The sequence below is a fragment of the Camellia sinensis genome, chromosome 13 (genome assembly GCF_055761805.1).
Source record: "Camellia sinensis isolate YWXY chromosome 13, ASM5576180v1, whole genome shotgun sequence".
Taxonomy (NCBI): Eukaryota; Viridiplantae; Streptophyta; class Magnoliopsida; order Ericales; family Theaceae; genus Camellia; species Camellia sinensis.
The window spans coordinates 77,730,256-77,753,437 of NC_138973.1; the positions used below are offsets into that span (position 1 = coordinate 77,730,256).

The window sequence follows — 23,182 nt, forward strand, 5'->3', positions numbered from 1 at the left end:
TATAAAATTTGTATTTTTGACCCACAATTCAGTTGAAAAATTAGGTGTTTATTTATATCATAATTTAAATTTAATATGTACCAAAAAGTTTACCTCCCATAATTCTTTATCCGTATGCTCTAATAAGGGGTGTAGGTTGTATCTCACAGATCCACTAAAGAGGGTTGGTTCTTGTGGAATCACACCAAAGTGTGATCTAACGTCATGAAACCCAATTGTACTTATATTAAGGTCATCTATGAAAATCGCTCCTTCCGTAGGTTCTACCAAGCGAAACAAGACACTGATTAGAGTTGTCTTCCCACTACCAGTCCTACCAACAATTCCAATTTTGTTCTCTCCAAATATGTAGCTAATCCCTTGAAGTACTAGAGGTGCATTAGGCCGATACCTAACCTGCTTAGATATCATTTTTTGCGTTTGCATATTACAATATACATAAAAGAGAGATTACATTAATCACTATGAGGGTAAATTACACTCATCTCCAATGAGTTTTAGAGTAAATTTTAATTCACATAACACTTAACCTACTTTCAACATAAATTTGTTAGTCATATAGATAAAAAATAATGTTGTCATCACTTTTACACTGAAATATATTTTACTTTATTTACCTTTGTATTTTCACACCATCTACATTAATTTAGAAATCCTTAGGCTTCCTAAAAGAGATCGATTTAATTATACCAAAACTATGGGACTTACTATGTAACACCCTCAAAAAAAAAAAAAAAAAAAAAAAACATAAAACCCATCACTTTAGACATGCATTGATATAAAAGATACCAACCATTTCTATTCATCAGAGTAATTCTTACAACTGTATTACATGTTAACAACAAAAACAAATGCCCTATGGGCTTACAGCTTTCCAAGTCAACACCTGGTTACACAAAAGAAGAGTACCAACTCTATACAAAATAGCCTGTGGCTTGATATACATGTAATACAAACAAAATAAACAAAAAGAGTCTTCAACTGTCATCATCATCCAAGTTATGTCCTTGGAGGTGGCATACTACCTGTACCTGAAAATAATGTCCCATAAAGGGTGAGCCAACGCCCAGTAGAGATATGCTAAACACAGTATGAGCAATGACTAAGACATTAGCAATCGATAAATGTTCAATTTCCATAAACCAATTCATAACCCATTTCCATTTCATGACCACTATGTTCATATTTCATTTAAATTTTCATTTCTTATCAATTTCACAATTTACATCAACGGCTCCGAACCTGGCCAACCACTTATATGAGACAGTGACTCATATTAAACATTTCTCATTTTACAATAGATAAACATACTAGTTGTATCAACATCTCAACAGATAAGCATACAAGCTGTATCCACATTTTAACAGATATGCGTATTAGCTATATCAACACTTCCAATGATAAGCATATGAGCTGTATCAACACTTCCAAAGATAAGCATTTGAGCTATATCAACACATTATCTGACAAGCATATGAGCTGTATCAGTGGAGTCCATCCCCTATCTCCTCCCAAACAACATCCGGTTTAGAGGTCCATCCCCTATCTTCCCCTAAACCGTGGAGTACATCCCCTATCTCCTCCCCCACACACAACGTATATACACAAATGTCATATACATAATCAATCAATACATAACGTTAATGTATTCTATCAACCGTCATACTCTATGACATATCCAATTGATTAGTTTTAGTTTGCCTAATCATCATGCATTGTCTACAACAATCAAAACTACCCTCCACCGGTAGCTCAAGCAATTATTTCTAAACAGATAATAAAAGCTCCAACAGATAAACTATCAATGTTTTCAAAAGTGAGCGATTAATAAATCTAACTCCACTATTCAACCATATAATGAACCAATTTCAATATTTCCAAATCAATTCCATAAAGTCACAATTTTCCCAAAATTTGGGTTTTCCACCCGATTTCCCAACATTGACCCAATGGTCTAAATATCCACAACCAATATCAATATCATCATTTTGAACCCACAATACACATATTAGACTCAAAATAACTAATCCTCTTTTAACATTTTGAAACCCTAAGTCCCAAAATTCACCCAACTTCAACACTTTTTCAAAACAATCAAAAATCTATGTCAAAGACCATAAGAGTGAGTAGGAATCCCTACCTCAAATTCGGAGCTCAAGGAAAGAAGATGAAGAAACTCAACGTGCTCCAAAACTCAATATACTCGAATCAAAACGTAGCCCTCGACGATCAACCCAACTCTTACAAAGGCCAAAGGGAAGGGGAGCACTCTAACTAGATCAAACCCTAGAGATAAGAGAGTTTCTAGAGAGAGGAACTCTCAGAATGGCTTTGTAGAAAGTAAGAGAGAGAGAGAGAATGTAAAAAGTGATTTTAAAATGCCCAGCTGCCAACTGATATACGACATTCTCGGTCGAGCGGAGAACACAACGCTCGAGCGTCAAGAACAAAAAACTAGGTCCGCTCGAGCGCAATAAGGCTCGCTTGAGCGCCAAGACACAAGAATAAAGTACATCCGCTCGAGCGCGAAAACCAGTCCGCTCGAGCGTAGATTTCCCCCTCCCAGAACTTACACCAAAAAGTACTACCCGCTCGAGCGCAAAGAAACCCGCTCGAGCGTGAAAAACATGCTTGCAGAAGTTCTGCAGAGCACCAAAATACAGGGAGCGTGCAATCTCCGCTCGAGCGCAAGAAGACCCGCTCAAGCGGACCTCCTAAAAACTGGGCAACAAAGAATTGAAACCAAAGCCCAACCAACCTGTAACAACTCTGCCCAATACATCCTAAAACCCGAACAAATGGAATTAAAGGATGACAACAAGATAGATACAACTACCAACTCTACGGAACTGAGTTCGGAATACAACAGAACAGTAAATGGGACAACCAGGATCGTTATAACCTCCCCCCCGTAAAGAATTTCGTCCCCGAAATTAAACACAAGTTTTTCAAAAACAGGTTTTCTGCATTCTCAACAATATTACAACATAATATTAAACAACCTGACCCATTACCGGTCAATCCCATCTCTTTTCAAGAGGCATATCACATTATTCATAACAACCTGCATTATCAACATGCATTCTTTTGAAATTTACCAATTTCAACTCATTTTCCACAATTCCACATTACATGCAACATTAACATCATGCCTGCATTTCCACAATACATTGAACACATGCAATGTTATAACAAATTTCCATTAACCAAAACATTCACAATGTTTTATAACTTAAGACACATATAATGTTCTTAAAGTTCAACGATATTACAAAATTACCAATACATGGTTACACATCAACAAACAAGTCTGGATATTTCTCGCGGACTTCCAACTCATGTTCCCAAGTGGCTTCCTCCACTCCGTGATGTTTCCACAAAACCTTCACCAAAGGAATGGTCTTGCCACGCAGGACTTGATCCCGCCTATCCAAGACCCGAACCAGTCTCTCCTCATACGAGGCATCCTCGTCTACTTCCAAGTCGGTCCAATCTAACACATGGGACGGATCCGGCTCATACTTCCGAAGCATACTCACATGAAACACGTCATGCACTCCGGACAACTGCGGCGGTAAAGCTAAACAATAAGCAACCTCGCTAACCCTCTCAAGGATCTCAAAGGGAGCAATAAACCAAGGGGATAACTTCCCACTCTTCCCGAACCTCATCAAACCTCGCCTAGGTGATATTTTCAAGAAGACATGATCACCTACCTCAAACGCCAAAGGCCTCCTCCTACGGTCGGCATAACTCTTTTGGCGACTCTGGGCTGTAACAAGCCTCCTACGGATAAGCTCAACTTTCTCCGTCGTCTCCCTCCGGACCCAACAAAGGTGCATCACCCACCTCGGCCCAACACACTGGAGACCTACACGGTCGGCCATACAAGGCCTCAAACGGTGCCATACCGATGCTAGATTGAAAACTGTTATTGTAGGCAAACTCCACCAAGGGCAAGTGCCTCTCCCACGTCCCACTAAAGTCAAGGACACAACCTCGAAGCATATCCTCAAGGATCTGAATAGTACGCTCGGACTGCCCGTCAGTCTGAGGATGATAAGCCGTACTAGAGGTCAACCTAGTGCCCATGGCACTCTGCAAACTCTGCCACAACCTAGCAGTAAAACGAGGATCTCTATTTGAGACGATCGTCATTGGGACCCCGTGCAATCTCACTATGTCCCGAATATACAAGTCGGCGAGATGATCTACAGAATCTCTCACGCGCATAGGAATGAAGTACGCCGACTTAGTCAACCGGTCTACAACCACCCAAATGACATCACTACCCCGCTGAGTCCTCGGAAGACCTACAACGAAGTCCATAGTGACATGCTCCCACTTCCACTCGGCAATAAGCAAGGGTTGCAACAAACCCGCTGGCTTCTGATGCTCGGCCTTCACTTGTTGACAAGTAAGGCACTTAGACACGAAAACAGCCACATCTCTCTTCATACCCCGCCACCAAAACTGGCGACCCAAATCCCGATACATCTTAGTGCCTCCCGGATGCACCGCAAGATGTGAATGATGGAACTCTCGGAGTACTTCCTCTCGGCAAGACTCCGGCACAAACAAACGGTCTCGGTATCTCACACTCAGGTCGGGATACACCGTCAAACCCTTCTCAACCTTCCCATTTGAGATCTTCTCTCGGAGGGATTCTACCTCAAGGTCACCTCTCTGTGCCTCTAACACTCGGGTCACAAGTGTAGGCTGTGCAACAACAGAAAACAAGGCCGCAGCCTCAGCTGATTCACTCAGAAGCAAGTCAAACTCGCCAAGTGCACCCAACATCTCCCATTCCCGGATGGCTATACAAGCTACATCACTAATGGATTTCCTACTAAGGGCATCGGCCACAACATTGGCCTTTCCCGGGTGATAGTGCAACTCAAAATCATAGTCCTCAATGAACTCCATCCATCTCCTCCGCCTCAAATTCAAGTCTCTCTGTGTAAACAGGTACTTCAAACTCTTGTGGTCCGAGAACACCTCGAACCTCTCACCATAAAGGTAGTGCCTCCAAATCTTCAAGGCAAAGATCACTCCTGCTAACTCTAGGTTGTGTAGGTCGTGTGTAGGGTAATTCTTCTCATGTATTTTCAACTGACGTGAGCCATAAGCTACCACTTTCCCCTCTTGTATCAACACACAACCCAAACCCTCTCGTGAGGCATCACAATAAACCGCATAACCCAACCCTCTCTCCGGAATAATCAAAATCGGAGCGGTGGTCAATCTAACCTTCAACTCTTGGAACGACTTTTCGTAAGTCTCACTCCACACAAACTTGACCCCTTTTCGCGTCAATCTAGTCAACGGCAAAGCTGGCCTGGAGAAATCTTTCACAAACCGACGGTAATACCCAGCTAATCCCAGAAAACTGCGGATCTCAAACACACTCTTAGGCTGTGCCCAATCTTGCACTGCCTCTACCTTGGATGTATCAACAGACACCCCTTCCCCAGATACCACATGGCCTAAGAATTTGACCTCTCCTAGTCAGAACTCACACTTCCCAAACTTGGCATACAGCTTATGGGCTCTAAGCAACTCAAGCACCACTCTCAAGTGTTCCTCGTGCTCCTCCTCAGAAGGCGAATAGATAAGAATGTCGTTCACGAAAACGACTACAAATCGATCCAAGAATTCTCGGAAGATTCGGTTCATCAAGTCCATGAAGACTGCCGGTGCATTGGTAAGCCCGAATGGCATCACCAGAAACTCATAATGGCCATACCGCGTATGGAATGCCGTCTTAGGAATATCCTCCTCCCTGACCCTCAACTAGTGGTAACCCGATCTCAAGTCTATCTTAGAGAAACAACGGGAACCCTTCAACTGGTTAAACAGATTATCTATACGGGGCATAGGGTACTTATTCTTGACCGTAGCCCGATTCAACTTTCGGTAGTCTATACACAATCTCAAGGCACCATCTTTCTTTTTAGCAAAGAGGGCCGGTGCTCCCCACGGCGAAACACTAGGGTGAACAAAACCCTTATCTAGCAATTCCTGGAGCTAAATCTTCAACTCACTCAACTCGGCTGGGGCAAAACGATAAGGTGCCATAGAAATCGGCGCTGTGCCGGGCACTAAATCAATAGAGAACTCTATCTCTCGGTGAGGTGGAAAACTAACGAGATCCTCAGGAAAAACATCCGAATACTCACAAACCACCCTCGGCAATACAATCTGGGTCTCATCATACTCACCTCTCAAAACGCTAGCAAGTAGACCACTAAGCTCACTTCGCCCTCGCGGATCATACAACGGTGGCAATACACTACCAACCCGATCCCCCAAGAAATGGAAACACTTCCCGCTCAAGGTACAAACTGTGACCCTCTGGCGGTAGCAATCAATAACAGCCCAGTATGACGATAGCTAGTCCATACCCAAAATAACATCAAAACCCTTCATGGGCATGACAATAAAAGGAAAAGGAAGCCTATGGTCGGCGACCTCTATATCACAACCTCTAACACCTTGTTTCAAGATCAACCCACCACCAATAGGCGATACTACACATATAGGAGATGCTAACTGTGCCAACTCCAATTCCAAAATAGATGCAAATGTAGCAGACACAAAAGAATGAGATGCACCCGTATCAATCAAAACACTAGCAACCGAGTTGTAAAACAGAAAGGTACCTCTCACTACTAATGGAGCCAGTACTAGATCCTGCGCGGTAACAGCATACACGCGCCCTGTAGGCCTCTGATCTACCTACTCACCTCTAGGAGCAAAAGACTGCTGCACTGACTGGGATGACGAAGCCCCCGGATTGGCCCTCGAGGCCTGCACAGATTGAGCTGGCTGATAACTCTGCGTCTGCCTAGAACCACACGCACCCGAAGTGGCACTCAACTGTGGGCAAAACCTCTTCAGGTGCCCAGGCTGACCACACTGATAACATGACAAAGGCTGGCCCCTGCCCTGACTCTGGCCCTGAGGTCTAGCTGAAGAAGAAGTAGCTCGCTGACCCCCTCCCTTCTGCGGGAAAACCGAAGACTTGTGACCCAGCTGGCCACACGTAAAACAAGTCAAGCTTCCCTGACTACCTCTCCCAGGGCCCGCACTCGGCACTGGGAAGGTCGATTTAGCCAAACCACCCTGAGATTGCTGAGGGTTAGAACCCCTCTATCTCCTGCCATCACCCTGACCATCTTGGCTCCTCTTGGAGCCTCTCTGTCCCTCGTCTTCCTCCTACATCATAATCTCCATGTGAGCAGCAACATCAACCAAATGTCTGTACTCTCGGATAAAGGACCCTCCAACCCTCAACTTGAGTCCACGCCTCAACTTCTGCTCAAACTCAAAGCAACGGCGTTCCTCGGACGCCACCAGTTCAGGTGCAAACCTGGACTGACTAGTAAAAGTAGCCTCAAACTCGGCCACTGACAAGCCCTGCTGTCTAAGCTGGCGAAATTGCTCCCTCAGCTTCTCCCTAGCAGTTGAAGATAAAAACTTCTCCTGGAAAGCATTCACAAATGCCTCCCATATACCACCAACACTGCCCTTCTCGTACTTCCACCATTGACTCGCATCTCCCTTCAGCTGGAAGGATGCCAAGGTCACCTTTAAAGCCCCGTCCTCAATGCCAAGCATCTCGAACGTCTTCTCCATCTGTTCTAACCACTCCTCGGCCTTAAGTGGCTTCTTCGGATCCCCAACAAACTCGTCCGGATTGGACCGGAAGAATTCCCTTTTCAAGAAGGAAGGCCCTGCCTCAACAACCTGGGCCTGAACTGGAGCCTGAACTGGAGCCTGAACTGGATTCTCAGCTCGAAAAATACCCACAGACTCCCTCAAAGCATCGGCTATCCCTCGGGCTAAAGTGCCCATAGCCTCCTGACCTGCTGGCTCGGCCACATTGGCCTGGCCAACCCCCTTCTGCTGTGCCGGAATATCATCTGGTAAAGGCATCTCCTGCCTACCACGTCTGCCTCGTCTACCACGTCCTCGTCCTGACATCCTAATAAAGGTAACGAAGAATGTTAGCACATTCATAAATGTGCCAAAACTAAACACTCGCGTCCTAATACATGGACAACTGTAATTCACTCCACGTAAGCACATAAACACATAAGCACTTACGAATTTCATTTCCGGATAATGATAGTCCCGAGGCATTACTAGAGTTCCGGTTAGAAACAACATTGATCAAGTGCTTTTCCAACAAGATTCCCAGAAACCCAAGGATCCAATCAACATCCTAGAAACTACATTCCATACCCACATAATCACATAAGCATGTTATCAATTAAGCACATAGCATATGACACTACATTTAAGTCTCTATCAAGCGAGACAAACCCATTGTCATCCTAATCACTTCCCACGTACCCAAAGTATTCGAACCCGGTACGCTCTGATACCAAGTTGTAACGCCCTCGAAAAAAAAACATAAAACCCATCACTTTAGACATGCATTGATATAAAAGAAACCAACCATTTCTATTCATCAGAGTAATTCTTACAACTGTATTACATGTTAACAACAAAAGCAAATGCCCTATGGGCTTACAGCTTTTCAAGTCAACACCTGGTTACACAAAAGAAGAGTACTAACTCTATACAAAATAGCCCGTGGCTTGATATACATGTAATACAAACAAAATAAACAAAAAGAGTCTTCAACTGTCATCATCATCCAAGCTATGTCCTTGGAGGTGGCATACTACCTGTACCTGAAAATAATGTCCCATAAAGGGTGAGCCAACGCCCAGTAGAGATATGCTAAACATAGTATGAGCAATGACTAAGACATTAGCAATTGATAAATGTTCAATTTCCATAAACCAATTCATAACCCATTTCCTTTTCATGACCACTATGTTCATGTTTCATTTAAATTTCCATTTCTTATCAATTTCACAATTTACATCAACGGCTTAGAACTTGGCCAACCACTTATATGAGACAGTGACTCATATTAAACATTTTCCATTTTACAATAGATAAACATACTAGTTGTATCAGCATCTCAACAGATAAGCATACAAGCTGTATCCACATTTTAACAGATATGCGTATTAGCTATATCAACACTTCCAATGATAAGCATATGAGCTGTATCAACACTTCCAAAGATAAGCATATGATCTATATCAACACATTATCTGACAAGCATATGAGCTGTATCAGTGGAGTCCATCCCCTATCTCCCCCCAAACAACATCCGGTTTAGAGGTCCATCCCCTATCTTCCCCTAAACCGTAGAGTACATCCCCTATCTCCTCCCACACACACAACGTATATACACAAAGGTCATATACACAATCAATCAATACATAACGTTAATGTATTCTATCAACCGTCATACTCTATGACATATCCGATTGATTAGTTTTAGTTTGCCTAATCATCATGCATTGTCTACAACAATCAAAACTACCCTCCACCGGTAGCCCAAGCAATTATTTCTAAACAGATAATAAAAGCTCCAACAGATAAACTATTAATGTTTTCAAAAGTGAGCGATTAATAAATCTAACTCCACTATTCAACCATATAATGAACCAATTTCATTATTTCCAAATCAATTCCATAAAGTCACAATTTTCCCAAAATTAGGGTTTTCCACCTGATTTCCCAACATTGACCCAATGGTCTAAATATCCACAACCAATATCAATATCATCATTTTGAACCCACAATACACATATTAGACTCAAAATAACAAATCCTCTTTTAACATTTTGAAACCCTAAGTCCCAAAATTCACCCAACTTTAACACTTTATCAAAACAACCAAAAATCTATGTCAAAGACCATAAGAGTGAGTAGGAATCCCTACCTCAAATTCGGAGCTCAAGGAAAGAAGATGAAGAAACTCAACGTGCTCCAAAACTCAATATACTCGGATCAAAACGTAGCCCTCGATGATCAACCCAACTCTTACAAAGGCCGAAGGGAAGGGAAGCACTCTAACTAGATCAAACCCTAGAGAGAAGGGAGTTTCTAGAGAGAGGAACTCTCAAAATGGCTTTTTAGAAAGTAAGAGAGAGAGAGAGAGAGAGAATGTAAAAAGTAATTTTAAAATGCCCAGCTGCCAACTGATATACGACATTCCCGCTCGAGCGGAGAACACAACGCTCAAGCGTCAAGAACAAATGGAATTAAAGGATGACAACAAGATAGATACAACTACCAACTCTACGGAACTGAGTCCGGAATACAACAGAACAGTAAAGGGGACAACCGGGATCGTTATATACTATATTTTCTCCAAACCTCAAGGGGCTAGTGTAATTTACCATTGATATAATGAAGTATTTACCTTCAAATCATGGATCTCAACTCTACCAATTGTTGGCCAGTTGAGGACAAGTTGATTGCCTTGTATTATTTCAGGGGCTTCACTCGGAATATGCATGTATTGTTCTAACCTTTCTACAACAATAATTAAATTTTCCATTTGGCATTGGTTTTGGACAGAAAAAAAACGAGGAATCTGTTCAGTGAAAGACCGTATGATAGAGTCATTCCCATAAGTCCTGCTATCACAACATTGGCAACCAATTTGCTTATCAGCAAATTAAACAATTGATCATTATATTTATATATCATTCAGCTGAACCTAAAATACTCTTTTACATTATCTGGTATACTTATTAAACACTAAATTTTCGGACTTGCAAGATAACTTCTAAGAAAAGTAAACCAACAATTCTAAGTATGTACTAGAGCTATATGAAATTAGGAGAAAAAGTTGTACAAACAAGTAATAATGATCTTTAACCTGATTTAGAAGCATCACGAGGAAGCAAAGTCATGAAAAGTGTTGAGCAAGATGGAACGATTGCACATATGATTTCCAGGCATTAGATTAACCACGCATTCGCAGAAAATTTGTGGAATAATGGACTTACATTTGCGTCAACAAGTTGAAAATACTCTGAAAAGAATTGATCTTCCTCACCAAAAGCTCTGATGGTCACTACTCCGACAATAGATTCAATAAGATGGCTTGCCATTGAAGACTTAATTGTGCCATCAATTCGAAGCAACTCTTTTTTAGAAGCAGAGTAAAATCTCGGTTTTGTAAGATAATACACAACCAAATAGTATGTTGGTTTGAGATGCAAAAGAAAAACATAGAACCACTGTCGCTGGTGTAGTACCTACAAGAGTATGGTTATATAAACCATGGGTATGATGACAATCAAGATTGGCCAGGTACGGAAAACCAATACTCCATATGCAAAAAGTGTGTTCACGGCTGCCCCTAAAACCACACTGAATTTGAAAGACAATTCAAGGTCCACAACAATCAAATCAGAAGATACCTGTACAAATAAAGTGTGAATGTAACTCTCATAAATACCTTGAAGCGTAATTTGCATCATAGTTATATTGTAGAGATTTTTACCCAACTAAGTATCCTTCCCAATGGGGTAGAGTCATAGAAGGACATTGGTGCTCAAAAAAGAGATGTCATTAGCTTGGAAAAAAATAGATTTTGATGTATTAAGACCTAAAGCAACTACTAGATAAGATCTAAGGAGCAAGAATATTGGTACACCACACCCAATCAATGAATATACTAAGATCAGTTTCAATCTGCTTATGCTAGAGTTTTGTACATCAGTAGCCAACCACAGGCTCTGTAAAAACTGTCCAATTACGAAGATAATCTGAAGGATAACTGCCAATGATAGATACAAGAAGCTGTTGCTATGATTTAGATATTGTTTGTAAGGTTTTAGACCTGTATCTCCTGTTTCTCTTTCTTCTTTCTTAATCAGTTGGTCTCGTAATGGTGCTCTTTGTTGTTCCTCAATATTAATAACTTCATGGATCTCTTCTTTAGAGGTTTTAGATTTTGGGGAACAATACTCTGTGTGCTTCTCAAAGGCTGTAGTGTCTTTGTGAGCATTGCTGGCTATGAGCTAGCAACTGATTGTAGGTAGCTATTTCTACAATCTTCCCTTCCGACATTAACTGTAAATGAAAAAAATGAGTAGAATACGTTAATCTTAAAGAAGGATAATAAAGAAATTGACAATTATGGGGTGTCTAGCCATGATAGAATCAAAAGTTGGAAGGAAGTCAACTTGGTGAGTCATGAGTAAGACCCTTTTTGCTGCTAGAGCTCCCATGATATATTCCTGGCCATAAACTGTATTAGTTTTTTACTTGGGGAAATATGTTTTAATGCTTGAAAAAAAAAAGCCACAGTTAATCAAGAATTGTAATGACATTAAACAAACTTGTTGCAGCATGTGCGCCAACATCACTGAACTGATCATCTAAGAGATAAACATTTGCATCTTGATATAGTGCCCGTGCAAGTTGAACCAGCTGCTTTTGGCCACGACTAAGATTAACACCCCGTTCTTCGATTATAGTGCAATCGCCAAATGGAAGCAACTTGAGATCCTTTATTAGGGAACACTTTTCAAGTACTTTTTGGTATCTATGTTGATCCATGTTGGACCCAAAGAGAAACATAGGCAATCTTTGAGAAGTATCCATTGATCCAAACATGGATCCAACTAGGATGGATCCAAACATTGATCCAAACATAGGCAACATAGATCCTTTATTAGGGAACACTTTTCAAGTACTTTTTGGTATCATCCATGTTGGATCCAAACATGGATCAACATATATCCATTGATCCAAACATGGATCCAAACATGGATCAATGGATACTTCTCAAACATGAATCCAAACATAGGCAACATAGATCCTTTATTAGGGAACACTTTTCAAGTACTTTTTGGTATCTATGTTGATCATGTTGGATCCAAACATGGATCAACATATATCCATTGATCCAAACATGGATCAACATTGATCCAAACATGGATCAATGGATATTTCTCAAACAGCATGGAAAGATTGCCTAGTCCCTGTTTGGATCCATGCTGTTTGAGAAACATAGGCAATCTTTCCATATACTTGAACCTGTAAAATGAAACAAAATGGATACTGGTTGAATTAAGTACCATCTAGAATCCATTTAGGCTTGAAAAAATTATTTCAAATTTGGAAATCCTGTTAAAAGCTTCTCATACTTTTTAAGGATTTAGCAAACTATTAATCAGAGAACAAGACAGTGTATGTTCTTATGTTGCCAGTATGTTACTTCTCACCTCTAGACAATACCAAAAATGGACCCAAAAACAAAAATTTCTTGGCTTGAAAAAGAAAATTAAGTGAAACGAAGACTTACTACACCATTAATGTTTGGAACCTCTCCAAGAATTGTGGCTATAAGGGTCGATTTACCTGAGCCAACCTCTCCACATACGGCTATCTTTTTACTGAACGACCAAATTTATGTTAGCTAGAGTGGGCTTTAAAGAACTAGCATGCCATGAAATTTGGGTAGAATTGATCAATCTAGACTGCTTGAGTTCTTCATTTATGTCGCACTTTCGGGTGCCTCGAGAAACTTCACTATTCGAGTAAATGAAACCTTTGTTTCAATAAACACTGAGCCAATATCAGGGATCAACCTGATGCACTCTTGAAGAATATATAAAGTTGCAAGAAATGTGAAGACATTACTATAATTGAGAGGAATTCTGAGGAAGTAGCATGCCCAAAAAGTAACAATTGATACTGTGGTTGAGGATGACCAAAAAAGAACCAAACCATAACCTCTTTGTCATAGAACTGCTGAGAAAAAATTGAATTCATATCTCCTTAGTGTTTCTATGACATTCTTGAAATGATTCTCCTAAGCATACAACTTCAAAACTTTCATGTTTGTCAGTGCCTCTGTAATAACCTTCAGTCTCCTATCATGTGCCACTGTGAGCTTTGTCAGGTTCTCTTGTTGTAATTTGGCCATTGGGTAACTTCCCAACACAGTCAATATAATTACAAAAACAACTGCAATAGTTGCCAACCCTATAGAATAGTAGATGATTAAATAAACAAGACATATCTGAAGACCTGTTGTCCATACCCGATGGAACGAATATGGAAATTCACCTATTTTAGAAGCATCGACTGTGACATAATTTGTTATCTCACTAGGGGAGTGAATTGCCTTGGCAGCATATGAGAGTAGGAGTTGCTTTTTATAGATTTGCTGCAGATAGCAATGACCTTACTTGGAACCCAATTAGTCTAGTTTGAAAGTTCCATTGCCTCTCTGCTAGTGATTCTATGCATTTTGCAAGGAAGAGGCCTACTGTTATTGCATATCCCTCATGTTTAATGTTGGAATGTGTCCCACATCACTTGGAGTTGCCCAATCGGTGTTAGTTTTAAGGCTCCAGTTTCACTCTCTTTAATACCTAGGTTTAAAGGAGAAATGTGGTCTAGACTTTTCAATTTGATATCAGAATTTGGTTGGACCTGTAATTGGTGTGCCGTTTATCCGGCTATTGTATGTTGTGGTCCAGGGGGTGTCTTGGGATGTGGAGCTTCAACTAGGAAAGCACAGGCAATTTGTAGGCAAGTCAAAGCCAACCTAATGGCAATTACTTGAGAAACATAACTTCAATGAAAGCTTTTAAAAACAATAGGTCGGTAGTCAGTGTGAATACCTTGATCAATGCAAAGAAACTAGAAACTGAGATAGTTTTCCACTGCCAGAAAAATATTGTTGACAAAATAGAAGGATTTGGCATTCCTTTTTCTTGCCGTTTGCTTAGCTTCTCCGTAAACATAAAATAACACGTCTCTGCTTGATCTGTTTGCCTCAACTTTGGCATGTCTTTATCCTCAACAATTATCTCCTTAACGTTCTTGAGTAATGGATTCAACCACCAAAAAGACAGTCTGCTAAAAAATCCAACTTTCGCAAAAGGAGTTACATTGTCATCCATGTTGATTTCAACCCCAGTATCAGCTTCTTCAACTTGTAATCAAATTGAACTATGATAGAAACTTTTTTTAGTAATTTTTTCTCAAAATAATTTTCCAAAAATAAAAATCAGCAGACAAAGTTATTGTGTTCTTTTGGGAAATGGAAACATAAAAAGAAAGCAAGAAGGAACCAAAAAGGCACGTTTTTTGGTATTTCTGAAAGTATTACGAAGGTTTCCAGGAAGACAAAATATACATAGTACGAGTAGCGGCTCAACCATTAAACGTGTTAGGTGTTTGCCTAAGGCCTTGCACGAAAGAGGACATCATTTTATATATCTTTAATATGTAGTGTAAATATCATATAAAAATATAATCAACGGTTTTGTAAATATCATATAAAAATAAAATTAAGGTTTTGAATAGAGCTGTTAGTGAACAGGCACGAATTCGATTCAGTAAGGGCTTGTTTGAACTCGATTCGTTAAATTTGTATTCAGTTCGAGTTCGATCTTGATCTTGAATTCGTTAGAATCTCAATAAACAAGCCCAAACATACTATAACTCAGGTCGTTTAATAGTTATTTAAATAAATAATAAAATAAATATTTTATTTATTTTAAAACAGTGTATAAAAAATAAGATAAATATGTTATTTATTTATTTAAATAATATATATAGTAGCTAAATTTATTTATATGTAAATAATAGCTAACTTATATATTTAAATAATGTCACTACAAGAAAATACACTTTTGGCGACTAAAATATTAGTCGCCAAAAGTACTGATTTTAGTCGCCAAAAGACTTTGCCGACCAAAAATTTTGGTCGCTAGCTTTGTCGGGGATACATCGTCGCGGAAGGTATTAGCGACTAAAGGACATTTAGTCACCAAAAGTACTACAAAATGCCGACGAACACGTTAGTAGGCAAAAGTAACAAGTATTAGCGACGAAAAGACCCTTAGTCATTGATGACTCACATTAGCGACTAACATATTAGTCGCCCAAAGGGTGCATTAATTTGTTTAACTCATTTCTTTAGCTACTAAACCTTTTGTCACGAAAACCTAACATATCTACGGCGACGAAATTACTAGTCGCCAATTAGTGTTGTTTCAGCTACGAAATTTTTAGTCGCGGAAAGGGTCATTATTGTTTGGTTACTACACAGGTTAGTTGCCTCTGCTTTTTATTTTGTTTTGGCAGCTAAATTTTTTTTCGCCAAAAGTCTTTTCCATTGTTTTGGCGACTAAAAATTTTGTCACCAAAAGTGTTTTGAGTTTTAGCTACTAAAACAGTTAGTCGCCAAAAGTCTTCCGATTTGTTTTGGCTACTAAATATTTAGTCGCCAAAAGATTGATTTCTCTTTTGGCTACCAATTGTTTTGTCACCAACAACGTCATTTTATATTTTTATTTTATTTTTTTCATTTTAATAAATTTTGTTAGAACCTGTATGTATCCACCGCAACCTGTAATAGGTATACAACCTATATATATTTTCACCTATTCCGTAATCATGTTTCACTTACAACCATCAAACAAAAAAGAACAACTGCTAATGTAAACTGATATACAAACCAACTATATATATTCCAATTACAAATAATAACGTCATACATTCCAAATACGTTACCAAAACAATGTCCTCCTTACACAACATTTTTACTATACTACGCATTGTAATGACCATTTGCCAAGGTACAAATTACCATGGCAATATGTACCACTACAAAAGGTAATCTACATATATACCACCAGAGCAATTAATACAAGCTCCAAAAATACTATGTACCCCGCCATAAATTATATGTACGATGCATCCATAGTCCACACAAAAAGTATAGGATGACAAAAAACTTCCCAAATCCTTGTAAAACTGTGAATTATCTTCTAGACAAAAAAATAGAAGATCGACATGTCAATGCCAAAAGCCATCTACGCAACAAAAACTACACCCATTAGTTCTATTGTTAACAAAAATTGTAAACAAAAAGTTATAGCCATGTACAAAACACAAATTGCAAGCATGTCAATTGTAATTGAAATTGTATTTAACTATAGTTTGCATTTAGGAATGTAGATATAGTTTCTTTACACTTTAAATTGTATTGAAACTGTACATTTAAAGTGCAAAGAAATTTCCCAAGTCAAGCATGAGCCCCAAGTCAAGTTTAGTCTAATGTGTAAACATATATGTATTTTATTCATAAATGTACATATATAGAGATGCTTATAGAACATATATATTTGTAAGCTTTAATATATTTTTATAAGCTTTATAGCGTTTCTCATGCCAACTCCCAACGTACGCGTGCTAATTACGTCCCGTCTGACCCCACAGGTCCTATTTCACATGAGGAAGCTACTCGTGCCATCCCTACAATTGTTCGGGGGCTGCTTTCAATTCTTGGCCCTCGACGGTCTTTTCGGCCCTCGACGGCCTTTTCGGCTAAGTTTATGACGTTTTTCACGCCAACTCCCAACGTACACGTGCTAATTACGTCCTGTCTATCCCCACAGGTCCTATTTGACACAAGAAAGCTACCCGTGCCATCCCTACAATGGCTCAGAGGCTGCTTTCAATTTTCGGCCCTCGAACGCCTTTTGCGGCTAAGTTTATGGCGTTTTTCACGCCAACTCCCAACGTACACGTGCTAATTATGTCCCGTCTATCCCCAAAGGTCTTATTTGACACAAGGAAGCTACCCGTGCTAGCCCTACAGTGGTTCAGGGGCTGCTTTCAGTTTTTGGCCCTCGAATGCCTTTTTCGGCAAAGTTTATGGCGTTTTTCACGCCAACTCCCAACGTACACGTGCTAATTACGTCCTGTCTATCCCCACAAGTCCTATTTTACACCAGGAAGCTACTCGTGCCAGCCCTATAGTGGTTCAGGGGCTGATTTCAATTTTCGGCCCTCGAAGGCCTTTTTCGGATAAGTTTACGGCATTTTTCACGCCAACTCCCAACGTACATGTGCTAATTATGTCCCATCCATCCCCACAGGTCCTATTTCACACAAGGAAGCTATCTGTGCCATCCCTATAGTGGTTTAGGGGTTGCTTTCAATTTTCAGCCCTCGAACGCCTTTTTTGGCTAAGTTTACGGCGTTTTTCACGCCAACTCCCAACGTACATGTGCTAATTACGTCCCGTTTGTACCCACAGGTCCTATTTGACACAAAGAAGCTACCTGTACCATCCCTACAATGGTTGGGAGGCTGCTTTCAATTTTCGGCCCTCGAACGCCTTTTTCAGCTAAGTTTACGACCTTTTTCACGCCAACTCCCAATGTACACGTGCTAATTACGTCCTGTCTATCCCCACAGGTCCTATTTGACACAAGGACGCTACCTGTGCCATCCCTACAGTATTTGAGGGGCTGCTTTTAATTTTCGGCCATCAAACGCCTTTTTCGACTAAGTTTATGGCGGTTTTCACGCCAACTCCCAACGTACACGTGCTAATTACGTCCCGTCTATCCCTATAGGTCCTATTTTACACCAGGAAGCTACCCATGCCACCCTTACAGTGGTTCGGGGTCTGCTTTCAATTTTCGACCCTCGAATGCCTTTTTCGGCTAAGTTTACGGCGTTTTTCATGCCAACTCCCAATGTACACGTGCTAATTATGTCCCGTCTATTGCTACAGGTCCTATTTTACACCAGGTAGCTACCCGTGCCATCCCTACAGTGGTTCGGGGGCTGCTTTCAAGTTTCGGCCCTCGAACGCCTTTTTCGGCTAAGTTTACGATGTTTTTCACGCCAACTCCCAATGTTCACGTGCTATTTATGTCCCGTCTATCCCCACAGGTCCTATTTGACACAAGGAGGCTACCCGTGCCATCCCTACAGCGGTTGGGGAGCTGCTTTCAATTTTCGGCCCTCGAACACCTTTTTCGGCTAAGTTTATGGCATTTTTCACGCCAACTCCCAATGTACACGTGCTAATTACATCCCGTCTGTCCCTATAGGTCCTATTTTACACCAGGAAGCTACCCGTGCCATCCCTAGAGTGGTTTGGGGGTTGCTTTCAATTTTCGGCCCTCGAACGCCTTTTTCGGCTAATTTTACGGCGTTCTGGTAAGACGACATTTTACATAGGAGACTAACTGAACTAATATATTTTTTATGTTGATTTCTTGCCATTGTAGGGACTTCTGAAAACTGATTGTTTTTAGATGTTTCTCATAGTGTAATATTTGAGCCTTCGTTATTTATAAAACATATTATTCATATAATTTATTGATGAATTGAAGGAGAGTAACTAATTGGATTCTACTTAAAGGCTAGTTGTATGGCCACCTTCATTGGATGATGAGAAGATTGACATGGTGTCTCCTTCACAAAAATATGGATCAGACAATAATGACCCAAATAATGTCTTGCATGCACTTTAGACCAGTCCAGTTGTACTAGTTATATTACACTAAATCAAAATTCATTCCAATTTAACTTGGTTTATTCAATTAGTCTTAAATTTGAAATGACATTCAATTGGCTATCACAGCTAATATAGTAACTAGTCTCATATTCATAGGCTCATCGTATTTGCTTTTGGGGAACTTAATATTTCATTCCAATCATGTGGTTACCTTACGGAAATCAGATTACGGTCCTTTGTGTAATGTATCAAAACACCACGTCGGTTGCTGCAAAGTTTACTCACTTTATGCCTCCAAACCTATGCGAAGCACATAACAAAAAATTATTTGCATAGCAACTTTATAAAACAATTCTATGTCAACATGATCCATATTTTTTGTAGAAGTTGAACTAGCTTGTCAAACAAAATTTTGTTTACCGAATAGTAGGATGACCATCTAAACCCTCCAAGTGGGTTGTGAGCTGTGACACCACGTCGTTCAAATGATTGAGTTGTACTTGTTGTGCCTCTGTGCTTTTTTTTCTTCATCGACCTGTTTGATCAGCTGCTCTTTTTCCCTCATAATTTCCTCTCGATCTCTTTGGCGCTCCTCTTTCTCTTTCAATAGCTCCTCGTGATCTCTTCGGCGCTCCTCTTTCTCCTTCAAAAGCTCCTCGTGATCTCTTTGGTGCTCCTCTTTCTCTTTCAGCAACTCCTCGTGATCTCTTTGACGGTCCGAACGAAGAACCTCCAGCTCCGCTCTCTTTGACTCCATATGTTTATCACATGCTCATACCGCACTAGAAGCTGTGGAAGAGGGTTGTGGGCCTATCCCACATCCACGCAAGTAATTTTTTTTTCCCCGAGCACTTGCCTTGATATTTCTTCGTGGGTCAATGACATCCCTACATTGGTGGCTACCACTTGTAGATTCACCATATCATCCTATCATGGCAACAAAACAATAAAGTCAAGATGGGAGAAGGAATGTAAAATAACTTTACTACTAGATATGCAACACACTTGGTTTCAACATTCAATACTCACATATAGCTCACCACATTTGGGGTCAATCCAATCTCCCATCTTCTTGGACTTGTGTGTTTTCTTATAAAGTTCAGGAAAATCTATATCTCCATCCTCATTTCCCTACTAGGTTTGGAAAAATTCCATTAATGAATTAGTACATGGTAATATTCAAAATGAAGAAGAATCAATCATCCATTACATTAGTAAATTAACTTCTCACCATAAGCGACATTGCTATAGGAAATGATTGCGATCCACTTGTATGATTATAGGGGAGCATACCCTTATTCGCTTTACCAGCTTTTGAGCGTTTCTAAAAAAATATGAACAAAAAAAAAAAAAAAACAAAATCAAAAAAAAAATTGGATAAGCATTTTTACATATTAAAACATAAATTAATTTCAATAATGGGGTTTCAAATTAATTTGTTACCAAGTGAGATTCGTCTTTCCAAGCAACATCAATCAGATATTTCCAGTCCTCCAAGCTCACTCCACTGGGCGGATGACTATAGGGGTCATCAACACCCTTTTCCTCAAGTTCGAGGAACTCTTGCTTTAGATTGTACCTCCAATCCTTGTATAGCAAATACGCCTTTCTATCGAGGATCTGCTGAGCTTGTACATCATTATCAAAATCATCGCCGATAATAAACTTGTCCTACAAACATAATAAGAGAATTAGTACAACAATTAATTTATGCAATTACAAATAACATAATGAAGGCATTATGGCTAGATAATTCTCATACTAGCACCGCTTGGATGACCGCATCTTTGGTAGTTTCATCAATTTTTCTCCATGACTTCATGCTCTGAAGAGGGCACAACCGTCTAATTTGAAGGCTCAACTCATTCGTCGCTAGGGTGGCATTCCCTCCTGTGATTGCGTTCAACACCTGATTGACATAGACATGTAATTTCTCCCCCTTTCTCCTAGTAGTTTTTTTTTTGCACTCCTTTGCCTAATGTTGGTCCTTGTACACGAGTTGACCTCGTTTGCCCTGGTACAAAAAGGGAAGGAAGTCACAAATTACAAACATTGCTAATGAACTTCAAAAAAAAAAGGTAGCCGTTGTGGGTCCTCTTAGTTTTTTCGCTGCCTACTATTGCTACCAGCTACTGTTTCGCTGCATAAAGTCAAACATAAATTATGCTACAACTTGGATTTCACTGCTATCGATGCAGTTGGGGGAACATTCAATTGGCGGTTACTGATGTTGTAGCTGATTTCAAGGTTGTTTAGCTAATATTTTATTTGTTGTGGAAGTGCCCTTGTTATGTGCAGAGTAATGTTTGGTTTTTTTTCTTTGTTTTTCTTTGTCTTTATGGGGTTTTCATCGCCTTACTTGATGACTTATGCACCCAAAAAAAAAAAAAAAAAATTTTTTTTAGCTTACAACTAAGTTCAATGTTCTTACTCACTCTACCTGGCTACGTCTCGTCCACCACTGTTTGTGTATTATCTGGTGGTTACGTCTCATTAGAGAACGTCAGCGGGGTGCCAATCTCCTGTGGACATGCTTCAGAGGCTGATAATATGTTGCCACTTGTTGCTCTCTTCCGCTGGCCCATCTTGATTCCAGGAACCATGGTACCTACATTACGTAACAAACATACATGAATAATTGTTCCTGACAGATCTTTTGCATTACAAAACGTCTACTTCCACGTAAATAAAATACATAAAGGTTCTCAGATGAGAGACCCCCTCTTGTCTCTATTCCATGAAATAAAATACATAAAGGTTACCACTGATAAGTACTATGTTCGTAAATGGTGCAGGTACCTGGGAATTAGGACACTAAGTGAGAGGATTGCAATTGAGGAATCAAAGTGATAATATCTCATTATTGAAAATTGTTATCAGACGATCACAAAGTATGAAGAGTTTTTTTTTTTTTTTTGGATAAGCATGAAGGATGAAGAGTTAAGTTATTACAAGCATGATATACCACCGTCATGATTGTCAATTGGCTATAATAACCTATCTTTTTGATAAGTGCCAACAGACCATAACTTATATATTTTAGTATGTGTTTAAAGTATAATAGTTTCTCATAGTTTCTTAAGGGCATGTCTGAATATGCAAGATTAAAAAAATGATGAAACCAAGCCACTTTGTATAACATCATGCTTCAATATGAGACTATACAGTTTAAATGAATTAGAGTCCATCCCAAAAACAGAAGAAGAATAGAACTTTTGATTCACCTCCCCTTCCCTCTAAATGGCTACAACTTACAACTATTGGCTTCAGCATAATTAGTAGGAAAATTAATCCCCCTTGAGGTAAATGCAGTTTCTAAGCATGTTCCTAGAGTAGTGACAGATCTTTAGTAAATTATGATGGTTAAAATCGTGAAAAAACCTGAGAAAAGTTCTGAGAAGCTTTGGCATTTTATTAGGAAGGCTTCATTTCCCAAGGGAATGGCTAATATATAATACAAGCAAAAAAAAAAAAAAAAAGCACAGTACTTGTACATATATAAAGTTGATTTGCTAGACAAGGTAAAGTTTGGGCTAGAGTTGATTTGACTATGGTTACATTAGAGGTCTCCAGGCATCATCTGATATTTGTAAAAGCCAGCATAGGAGCATTTCTATCAGATTATTAGCTCACATCAGTTTCAACAATTCTTTGCCCAAAAACAGATACCATCATACCATAGATAGAATACTACCAAATTTTCAAAACAAATTTCAATATGATAGTACCTAACCCATCTTTGAGGTTACTAGCTACAGAAATTAGGAACATGATCTACAAACTTTTCATCTATGCATATGGCAGAGCAAAAAAAAAAAAAAGGTCGAAATCTGTCAAATGAAAAACATACCAATGGGCATATATTATATTTCCATATATGATCGCATTCAATGTTGAATGTTTCTCTTTTGCCTCCTTAAACCATTGATCTGCAGCATTGTCAGAACAACAAGAGATAACTATTAGATCTCAAATATACATGATAGTCCATCCCGCCATTTGTACGTGACAAAT

General features: G+C 39.6%; 1 pseudogene; it reads right to left on the bottom strand.

Moving 5' to 3' along the window:
- Nucleotides 1–23,182, bottom strand: part of LOC114309679 (ABC transporter C family member 10-like) — a 142,134-nt pseudogene that overhangs the window by 468 nt on the left and 118,484 nt on the right.